Genomic DNA, 10241 nt, shown 5'->3' with positions numbered 1-10241 from the left:
CATATTACAAAGCAGTGCTACTGTTTCTCAAATCCCACCCAGCCTCAACCCCCAATCACTTGAGGAACTTTAGGAAATACAATGTCCAGACTTCCGGCCTTGGAGATTCCATAAATAGAGGGTGGAGCCTGAGAATATGCCATTTCTAAAAAGCCTTAGTAAAATGCTTTCCAAGTTGAAAATCACTCTAAAGCAGGGACAGAGCTTTCTGAGCAGTACCATGGCAGTCAGGTAGAACAAGCACCTTACAAAAAGTAGCAACAGAAGAGCCAAGAAGAAAATGGTTGATACATTTTCTAAGAAAGATTGGTATAATGTAAAAGGACCATTTATGATCAACATAAGAAATATTGGGAAAACACTAGTCACAAGGATTCAAGGAACAAAAATTTCATCTGACTGCCTCAAGGGCCATGTTTTTAAAGTGAGCCTTGCTAATCTGCAGAACGATGAAGTTTTTGCATTTTGAAAATTCAAGCTATTTACTGAGGATGTTCAGGGTAAAAATTGCCTGACCAACTTCCATGGCATGGCTCTTACCTGTAACAAAATATGCTCCATGGTCAAAAAATGGCAGACCATGATGAAAGTTCATGTTGATGTCAAGACTCCAGATGGTTATTTGCTGATCTATTCTTTGTTGGTTTTACTAAAAAACACAACAGTCAGATTCAGAAGACCTCTTTTGCTCAGCACCAATGGATCTGCCAAATATGGAAGAAAATGATGGTAACCATGACCCAAGAGGTGCAGACAAATGACTTAAAAGAAGAAGAAATTGATTGCAGACAGTAGTGGGGAAAACATAGAAAAGGCTTGCCAATTTATTTATCCTCTCCATGATGTATTTGTTAGAAAAGTAAAAATGCTGAAGAAGTCCAAGTTTGAACCGGGAAAACTCGTGGAGCTTCATCGTGAAGGTAGTAGCTCTGGAAAAGCTACAGGAGATGAGATAGGTGCCAAAGTTGAACAAGCTGATGGCTATGAACCGCCAGTTCAAGAATCTGTTTAAAATTCAGATTTTCAATGGTGACAAATACTGATCTTACTTAGGGAGAGGGAATCAGAGAACAGGGGAAAGAGATAAAATGTGATCAGTCCTTTGTTCTGCACCAGAAAAGCTTGTCTCATCCCTAAGTAGGAGATACTGTACTTGCTAAAGGATTTTATCGTTTATACATTGACAAATTTTATTTCAAGCAGTAAGGGAAGAAATGATGCAGGTAGAAACCAAGACTAGAAAGATATTTTACACTAGTTGATCAGTTACAAGTCCACCTCTCCTGGTGTAGTGAATACCAGCCAACCAGTCACTCATCTGCACTCAACATAGAATGTTCCAGAAGATCAGATCCTTCATTTGTACCCCTTAATCACTTCTCAGGATTTCATATGTATCACCCCCATTGAAACTAATGGGAGCTGTGTGCACTCAGTTGGGGGGGGGCATGATAATTCTGTATTTGAAAAGCAAAGTCACATTGATTGTTTCAATGTGAAGCCTTCCCAGCAGCTTTATTAATTGGCTCTTATTTTGGTAATCACTGCTTTTTCCTCAGAGTGGTTATTTTAAAATGGGAAAGGAACCTAAATTAGTATTATACATTTTAAGACATATATTTGCATCCATCATAAACTTTAATTTATACTTTGGTCAAATAATTTTAACAGTTGCTATAAAATCGGTTATTTAATAATAGTTTTTACTACCATATTGAATGCAGCAGGAGACAGGCTTAATAGCCTCATGTCCACAACAAATTTCCAGCTATTATTTGAACATCCCACATGCCTTTGACAATTCCATGGACCAGTCAAATTCCTACTGATTGCATTATTTGAATCATCATGTGCACACAGTCGTTTTTTACTGAATACATCTGTTTTTCCAACCTCAATTTCTTTTGCTTTCTCAGATTTACATCATTATAAAAACTACTGTTATTTTCAATTGAATAATTTTCTGTAATCATATATGGGCCCCTTCATAGAACATCTGCATTCAGTTCTAAAGCACAAAAAGAAAAATGTGAGTAAATTAAATAAGTTTAACATTTATACTTGTTCTAGTAAACATAAGAGAAGATTTCAAAGGGGAAGAGAAAAAATATTTCAGACACATGCCAAGATAGTTAAATATGAACATTTAAATTGGGAGATCTGAGGGGAAAAAGTAAAAGGAAAAAAAGTACAAACATATGATACTAACTTGATCTTTTTTTTTTGGCAACTTGCTTTTAAAAATTATATTCAGTTTCTGAAAAGTATGATACAGCTTTAATTGAGTTTTACAAACTTGAGATAACTTTGTGTGGTAGTTAAATTTGTATGTCAACTTGGCTGGGCCTGGTTGAGTGGCTGGGAAGCTGGTGGTAGTTATTTCCCATGATGAGACTGGCAATGAACTCCATGGTGGGATCCACCACAAGCAGCTGAGTAGCTGCCTTTGGGATGTGATCTGCTTCCTGTATATAAGGAGAAGCCTTGGGGATAGTCTTTAGCTTATGGCATACTTAAACCCTGCATGTAGCTGAGTCGTTGTTAAGCAGCTTACCAGGCTCTGCCGACCTTAGGACTTTCAATGGACTTGAATTAATGGCCTGCTGTGTGGTTTGGTAACAATGGGATTATACCATTTTATTTGTGGACCTTGGGCTTGTTAGCCTCAGCAGCCAGTAGCTGTTTTAGTGACAAGATGCTTCTAATTTCAGTGGGCCAGGAGCAAGAGGCAGAGCTGAAGCCCAAGGTTGAGGGGCTTTCACCCAGCCCCTAGAGCCTGGCACTTTGAACTTGGACTTTTAGCTTTCTGAACTGTAAAAGAATAAACTCCTGTTTTTTCAAGCCATCCCATTTGTGGTATATTCTTGTCAGAGCAGTACAAGGTAACCAGAACACTTTGATTACCTGAATTTGAGAAATTCTAAAACTGAATCCAATTAAGTGAAAAACTCAACTTACTAAAAGTATCTCTGTAGCTTTCCTAATACCCAGAACATATTTTCCACATGGAAATAGAGTACAACATGTGGATGAATAAGTGTAAGGATTTGTCAAGAAATTACAAAGTCATCTTTAGCTTGGATCATTAGTTTCACTAGCATTAATTCTTGACAAAATGGTTTTCAATCTTTGCAAATTTGCAGTGCCTCACAAAATGATTAGAAATGGGCCAAGTTGTGCTGTTCAATAAACAGAGCAAAAATTTGTGTTGAAAAAATAAAATTTTTCCCTTACGTCAACAATATAACAAGCTTTTGGTGGCACTGTGGTTAAAGCTTCAGACTGCTAACCAACAGGCATTTTGAACCCACCAGCCACTCTGCAAGAGAAAGATGCGGCAGTCTGCTTCTGTAAAGATTTACAGCCTTGGAGCCCTATGGGGCACTTCTACTTTGTTCTGTAGAGTTACTATGAGTCAGAATCAACTCCATGACAGTAGGTTTGCCTTTTTTTTTTTTCCAACAATATATTTTGGCAATTTAGCTGACCTTTTAAAAATTTTAGTGTATAGTTGGATTAAAGTTACATATGCACAAAATCTCTCAAAATGCACTCACTACCCAAACTCTCATTGACTTGATGGCACACAACAGTTACACCCAACCCAAAAGATATATGTTATACATTTCCTTTCACTGAAAGGCAATCCCTTTAAACTCTGTTGGCCTTTTCTTTGGATATTTAGCTTCTCATTTCTATATAACATATTCACACTGCTAACCTAACAGTTTGCATTGACTCTCCACTTTGGAAGAGAAGGATTCTGTTCTCTTTTACCCCCAGTCCTCACCACCACCACCACCGACCTACCTACCCCATATAGCAGAAACACCACTATTCCTGTTGTCCCATCTTTTTAATATAGTTATGTTATAATTTTGTTTAGATAAATATTTGTCAACATTATTGTAACAACCAAATGCTGTTTACAGCCAAGAGCTGTTGTATGCCACGATCGCATTTAAGGATAATAAAAGTTCCTGGCTTGGCCTTCTAATTTTCTGGCTTTTTTTTTTTTCTTTCTTATTTTATATCTTGCTGCCTTTTTGTTCTACTTTTGGAGAAAATTCATCAACTTTATTTTTCACCCATTTTATAGAATCTTTATTTCTATTCTTTTTAATTCCCAAGAATTCGTTTTTGTTCTCGGAATATTCCTTTTCTACTGCATCCTGTTCTTATTTCAATGATGTTTTATCTCAGAGCTCCAAAAATGTTATTGATAGGTTTTCTTTTAAAATTGTCACGTGTCTGTCCAATCTCTAATGTTGATTTTTTTTCCCTATTTATTCTTTATTTCTTACATATTAACAATCTCCCTTTACTTACTGGAAATCTCTGGTTCTGTACTAATATTTAAAAGTGAAGCATTATTTTATGGTGGTAAATTAAACCTCAATCCAAAAAAAACAAACCAAACTCAATGCCATCAAGGCAATCCTAACTCATAGTGACACCTCCTTCGGTTTCCAAGGAGGTATCTCTACGGAAGTAGATTGCCCAATCTTCCTTCCGAGGTGTGGCTGGTGGGTTTGAACTGCCAGCCTTCTGGTTAGCAGTCAAATGCCTTGGGCATTACTTCCCCAGAGCTCCCATAGAGCTATAAGAAAGAAAGAAAGTAGTGCATTATGAAGTTAATTAGAAGCTCTGACCATATGGGTGGGGCTTGTTGACTAGTCAGCTACTGGACGGTTTCTGTGGAGAAACCCTCAGTGTCAGAATATAGGTCTTTTCTCTTGGGCTGGCCCAGTTCCTCAGAGTAAATGACTTGTTGCTAATGTTCTAGGAGCTGAGTGGTAGTCTTTCAAAATTCATTATTTACACTGTCACTTAAGGTCCATTTTCAACTTGGTATTCCCACCCTAAACTGAGCCTGATGTTGTTGTGTTGTTATGTGCCGTCGAGTCGGCCCCGACTCATAGCGACCCCTCCTTGGGTTTCCGAGGCAGTATCACTACGGAAGTAGAATGGCCCAATCTTCCTTCCGAGGAGTGGCTGGTGGGTTTGAACCGCCAGCCTTCTGGTTAGCAGTCAAGTGCTTTAGCCACTATGCTACCACAGCTCCTTAAACTGAGCCTGATATCCTCCACATAATGCAGAGACCTTCTGTTTTGACCTTTGCCAGAAAATCAGCCTCTAGTCTGCCAGAGTGCATGAGAATCAGTTACTCCCCATCCACACTCCCAAACTGGGACGAGGATCATGGGGACACTACACTTTTAACCAACTCTCCTGTTTGCAGTCTACTTTCACTGCCAATTCTTGAAGTCTTTGGGATGTCTTTGGTGCAATGCTTCTTGGGTTTCTCAAATGTTGACTTAGGATTCACTTTTCCTCACACTGTTAAGTCAGTTGCTACTCTTCTTTCTGTTTTGGTGTTGTTGCTCTCCCATTCTTTGTCTTATGTGTTAGTTTCTTTCTTTCTTTCCTTACCTCTTTCTTGTCATTATTTGGGTCTTTTATAAGGAGATAAAGTTAAAAGCATGATTTACTCTGGTCTGTTTAACCCACCCTTCTGACAAATTAGTTTACCTTTCTGCTCTCAGTATCTTTTCTGTAAAAAAACAAATAAAATATAGGTTCATGATACTATGTCTGAGCTATAATTTTTAGCAGAATAGCACTTTATATAAAGGTTTCACATACATCTCATTTAATCTTCTTGATATGATTATTAGTCAGCTAGGTCAGGTATTCATCTGTCTATCAGTTTTTTGTATTGTGGTAAGTTGAATGTTGCTGTGGTGATGGAAGCAATGACATCAATATTTCAATTATCAGCAGGGTCACCCATGGTGGACAGGTTTCAGCAGAGCTTCTAGACTATGGCAAGGAAGGACTGGTGATCTTCCAAAAATTAGCCAATGAAAACCCTATGAGTCACAAGAGAGTATTGTCTGATATAAAGCTGGAAGACAGGCCCCAGGTTGGAAGATACGACACATTAGATGCAACAAGGGACTCAAACTTATCAACAACCATGAAGATGCTGCAGGGCTGGGGAACATGTCTTTCTGTTATGCATATGGTTGTCCCGAATCAGAGGGGACTAGACAACAACTAACAATAACAAGGGCAGGCATTGTTAGTTCCTCTGTAACCTAAGTGGGCACTGGAAATCCAAGCACTTCCAGTCTTTCCTGAGGTCACATTGCCAGAAAGGGGTGGAATTGTGACATGTGACTCTGCAAGCCACACAGCCTAAGTCTATTTGAACAAACAGAAAACAAGCAGAGAAAGTAGATTGAGAATTGATTCTGGTAGTGACTGAATGTCTATATTATATGAGAAACATGAGTATTAGGCAAGCATAAAATTCCTGAGTTTCTGCCAACTGAATAGTTTTTTTTAAAAAAATCCAGGTAATCTATGTTAGAGAAACAGAATGAGATCTACAAATTTAATCAAGTTTTCAGTACATCAAATTAGATTTCCTGGTAAGGAAATGTATTACATAAATCATTATCTAAGTATAAAGCCTTACAGACAGTCCCCAGGTTATAAACACCCAACTTAAGTACAACCTGTAGTTAAGAAGCAACTCCCAAAAAGCCTATTACATTCATGCGTTGTTTAACATCCATAATACATTCTGTGACATAGCATGTTATGTGAGTTGGACATTGTGCAAACACCATATGGTAGTCTGGTCCACCTTTTTCTTTAATCATGTTGTACAAGCTTCATGTCTTACCAGTGATCATCAGTGTGCTGAGAGGAATTAGATTTTGTGTTTGGTCCTCAATCCATATCATTAGTAATTTTTCCATATATGATATGTTATCCTCGCACTTTCATTAACCTTGTAGCTTTCAGTAGAGCCAATCCTTTAACAGCTTGGAGAAGTTTTTCCTTGTTTTTATTATTTTCATGGTTGTAGAGAGTGTTATGCTTAAATCTCAAACAACAGTATTCACTGATTTTCCACATTTGTGTCATTTAATAACCTTTTATTTTACTTCCAAATTGGGACTTGTCCTTTGCCTTTTGTTGCTGCTATCACTAGCACTGGTTTTCCTGCGCTTGGGAGCCATGATACACTTCATGGTAATATTTATTTCTTTTAATTTTATTGTGATTTGAGTGAAAATTTACAGACCAAATTCATTTTCTATATAGCAGTCCGTATACTTTTTGTTTCATGACATTGACTGCAATTCCCCACAATCTAACAGCTCTCTTTCCACTTCCCCTAGTCTATGAGTCAAAGGATACACTGTTATACTTTTAAAATAGAAGTACAGTACATACATAAACCAGTAACAAAGGCATTTATTATGAATAGCAAGACCTATGTATTATAGGTTACATGTGTACTGTACTATTATACACCCAACAGAGCAAATCTCTTTAAATGCATGAGACAAGAGATACATGTGTTTCACATGGGAAGCTGTTGTTTTTGCTACCTACGTCCTGTTCTGTGACTGGGATTTCTAAATACTATCATAACTTTATGGTACCACAGATGTATATGTGGTCAGACATTGCCCCAAGAGATGTTATGCAGTGGATGAGTGTACAGTAAAAATCTGAGGTACATATAACGGTTCCTAATACCAAGCAGGTGCTACCTTGTGATGTATATCAAAACATTCTTCTTATTATTACTGTATTATTATGTTAAAGATGTTTTAGTGTATCTGCAAGTGTTTTTTTAATGTTTGCTATGTACAGAAAGGTACACTATAAACTATATTGTAAGACAAACACTTGACTAACTGAAGTTAGGGCCTACTTGTTCTGATTTACATACATATTTGACTTAAAGATAGATTTAGGAATGGAATTTGTTTGTAATCCAGACACTGCCTGTATTTCATTTCTTTTAAAAATTTTTATTGTGATTTGGGTGAAAGTTTACAGAGCAAATTTATTTCCCATACAGCAGTAACATACACTTTGTCTCATGACATTGACTGCAATTTCTCACAACGCAACGGCTCTCTTCCCAGTTCCTCCCCATAGTTACCTCTTCCCTGTGTCCTTCCCTCCCATGTACCCCTGCCTCCCGAGCTGTCTCCCTGTGCATACACAGCCCTTCTATTCTCCTATGATTGATCTCTCTGAGGGGTGTATCTAACGAAGGTAAATGTTCAGCTCATATGCCTGTCTTTTGTTTGGCTGGAAGTCACAGGAGCGGGTTCAATTCCAGACCTGAAGGGCAGCTAGGGGGCATAGTCTCAGGGGTTCCACCAGGCTCTATCAGATCATCAGAACTGATCCTTTTTTTTTTTTTTCTTAAATGATTTTGAGTTTTGTTCCACATTATTCTCTCACTCTATCCAGGATCTCCTACATAGGTCCCCCTCGGAGTAGTTGACAGTGGTAGCCAGGCACCAACTAGTTCTTCTGGTCTCATAGTCATATAGGTTGAGGATTCCTTGGTGTACCAGTCCCTTGCACTAATTATTTCCATGCATCTTTTTTTTTTTTCTTTTTCTCATTCTTCTTTGCTCTGGACAAAGAGAGGCTCATCACTGAATCTGGATGGCTGGTTGCAAGTTTTTTTTTTTTTTTTTTTAACAATTTCCATATCTTTAATTTTTTAAAAAATTTTGATTGTGATTTGCATGAAAGTTTACAGAGCAAATTCACTTTCCAAACAGCAGCTCACATACACTGTCTCATGACACTGACTGGAATTTCCCACAAAGCAATAGCTTGCCTCCCACTTCCTCCTCATAGTTACTTCTTCCCTGTATCCTTTCCTCCCATGCACTCCTGCCCCCCGAGCTGTCACCCTGTGCATACATAGCTCGTCTATTCTCCTATGATTGATCTCTCCAAGGAGTGTATCTACCTAGTGTAAATGTTCACCTCATATGCCTGTCTTTCATTTGGCTGGTAGCCACAGGAGTGGGTTCAATTCCAGACCTGAAGAGCAGCTAGGGGCATAGTCTCAGTGGTTCCACCAGGCTCTATCTGGCCAGCAAAACTAGTCCTTTAAAAAAAAAAAAAATTTAGTTTTGTTCCACATAGTTCTTCCATTCTACCCAGAATCTCCTACAGAGGTCCCCCTCAGAGTGGTTGACAGTGGTAGCTGGGCACCATCTAGTTTTTCTGGTCTCATACTTGTGTAGGCTCAGGATCACATGGAGTACCAGTCTCTTGGATTAATTGTTTCCATGTGTCTTTGGTTTTCTTCTTTCTTCTTTGCTCTCGATGAGAAGAGGCCCATCGTTGCATCTAGATGGCCACTTGCAAGCTTTTAAGATCCCAGTTGCTACTTGACAAAGTAGGAGGTGGAACAATGTTTTTGTGCAGTATGTTATGTCAATTGAGCTTGATGTCCCCTGTGACCATGGTTCCAAGCCCACAGGTCCAACTACTTGCTCCCTCTAGGTAGTGGGCTGTGGCCAAGATGTGACTATAACCTTGTCCCTTGTCAGCTTTATTATATACCTGGGAATTCTTACAGAACATACAAATACCCTTGTAGAAACATTGTTTGTCAATCCTATACATGGTCATGGGCACACTCTGCCCTGCACAGACATACCTAATAGTTCAGCCCGTCCACTCATATATCCACCCATAGATAAATGTTTGCCATCACTGACAACACAGTACTTTTGGTGCAAAGAGGTTCATTTTTGTTCTCTGTACCTCCTTTGCACCTCTCAATGTCTTCTGCTTCCTCAATGCCACAGTGTTGATCACTCACATTTGGTACATTTCCCTTCCCTTCCCCCAAATCAATACTTGTCCCAACTTATCTAGCAGTGTTTGCTCCCCTCCCCTCCCACACCTGCTAATCAACAAAGAAAATTTCCTTCCATATATAAACCTTGGGAGCTCTAGTAGCATAGTGCCTAAGGCATTTGACTGCTAACCAGAAGGTTGGTGGTCCAAACCCACCAGCCACTCCCAGGAAGGAAGGTTAGGCAATCTACTTCCATAGTGACACCACCTCAGAAACCCAAGGAGGGGTCACTAGGAGTCAGATCTGACTTGAGGGTAGTGATTTTAGTTTTTTTGAGTGATATAAACCTTTTCTTGACTTTTTACAATAAGGGACTAATACAGTAGTTGACCTTCTTTGATTGACTTATTTCACTCAGTATAATTTCCTCCAAGTTCATCCACGTTATGTGGTGTTTTGCAGATTCTACATTATTCTTCAGGTTACATAGTATTCCATTGTGTGTATGTACCATACTTTGGTTATCCATTCTTCTGTTGATGGGAACCTAGATTGTTTCCATCATTTTGCTATTGTAAATAGTGCTGCAATGAAC

At 38.6% G+C, this 10241-nt stretch overlaps 1 pseudogene; it reads left to right on the top strand.

Moving 5' to 3' along the window:
- The first annotated feature begins 220 nt into the window (after positions 1-220).
- Positions 221-1012, top strand: LOC103203919 (annotated as a pseudogene).
- The last annotated feature ends 9229 nt before the right edge of the window (positions 1013-10241 follow it).

The sequence above is a fragment of the Orycteropus afer genome, unplaced genomic scaffold (assembly GCF_000298275.1).
Source record: "Orycteropus afer afer isolate SDZICR_OR568_19922 unplaced genomic scaffold, OryAfe1.0 scaffold00234, whole genome shotgun sequence".
Taxonomy (NCBI): domain Eukaryota; kingdom Metazoa; phylum Chordata; class Mammalia; order Tubulidentata; family Orycteropodidae; genus Orycteropus; species Orycteropus afer.
The sequence above is the reverse complement of the archived record's forward strand: the minus strand, read 5'-3'. Positions and strand labels throughout refer to the sequence as shown.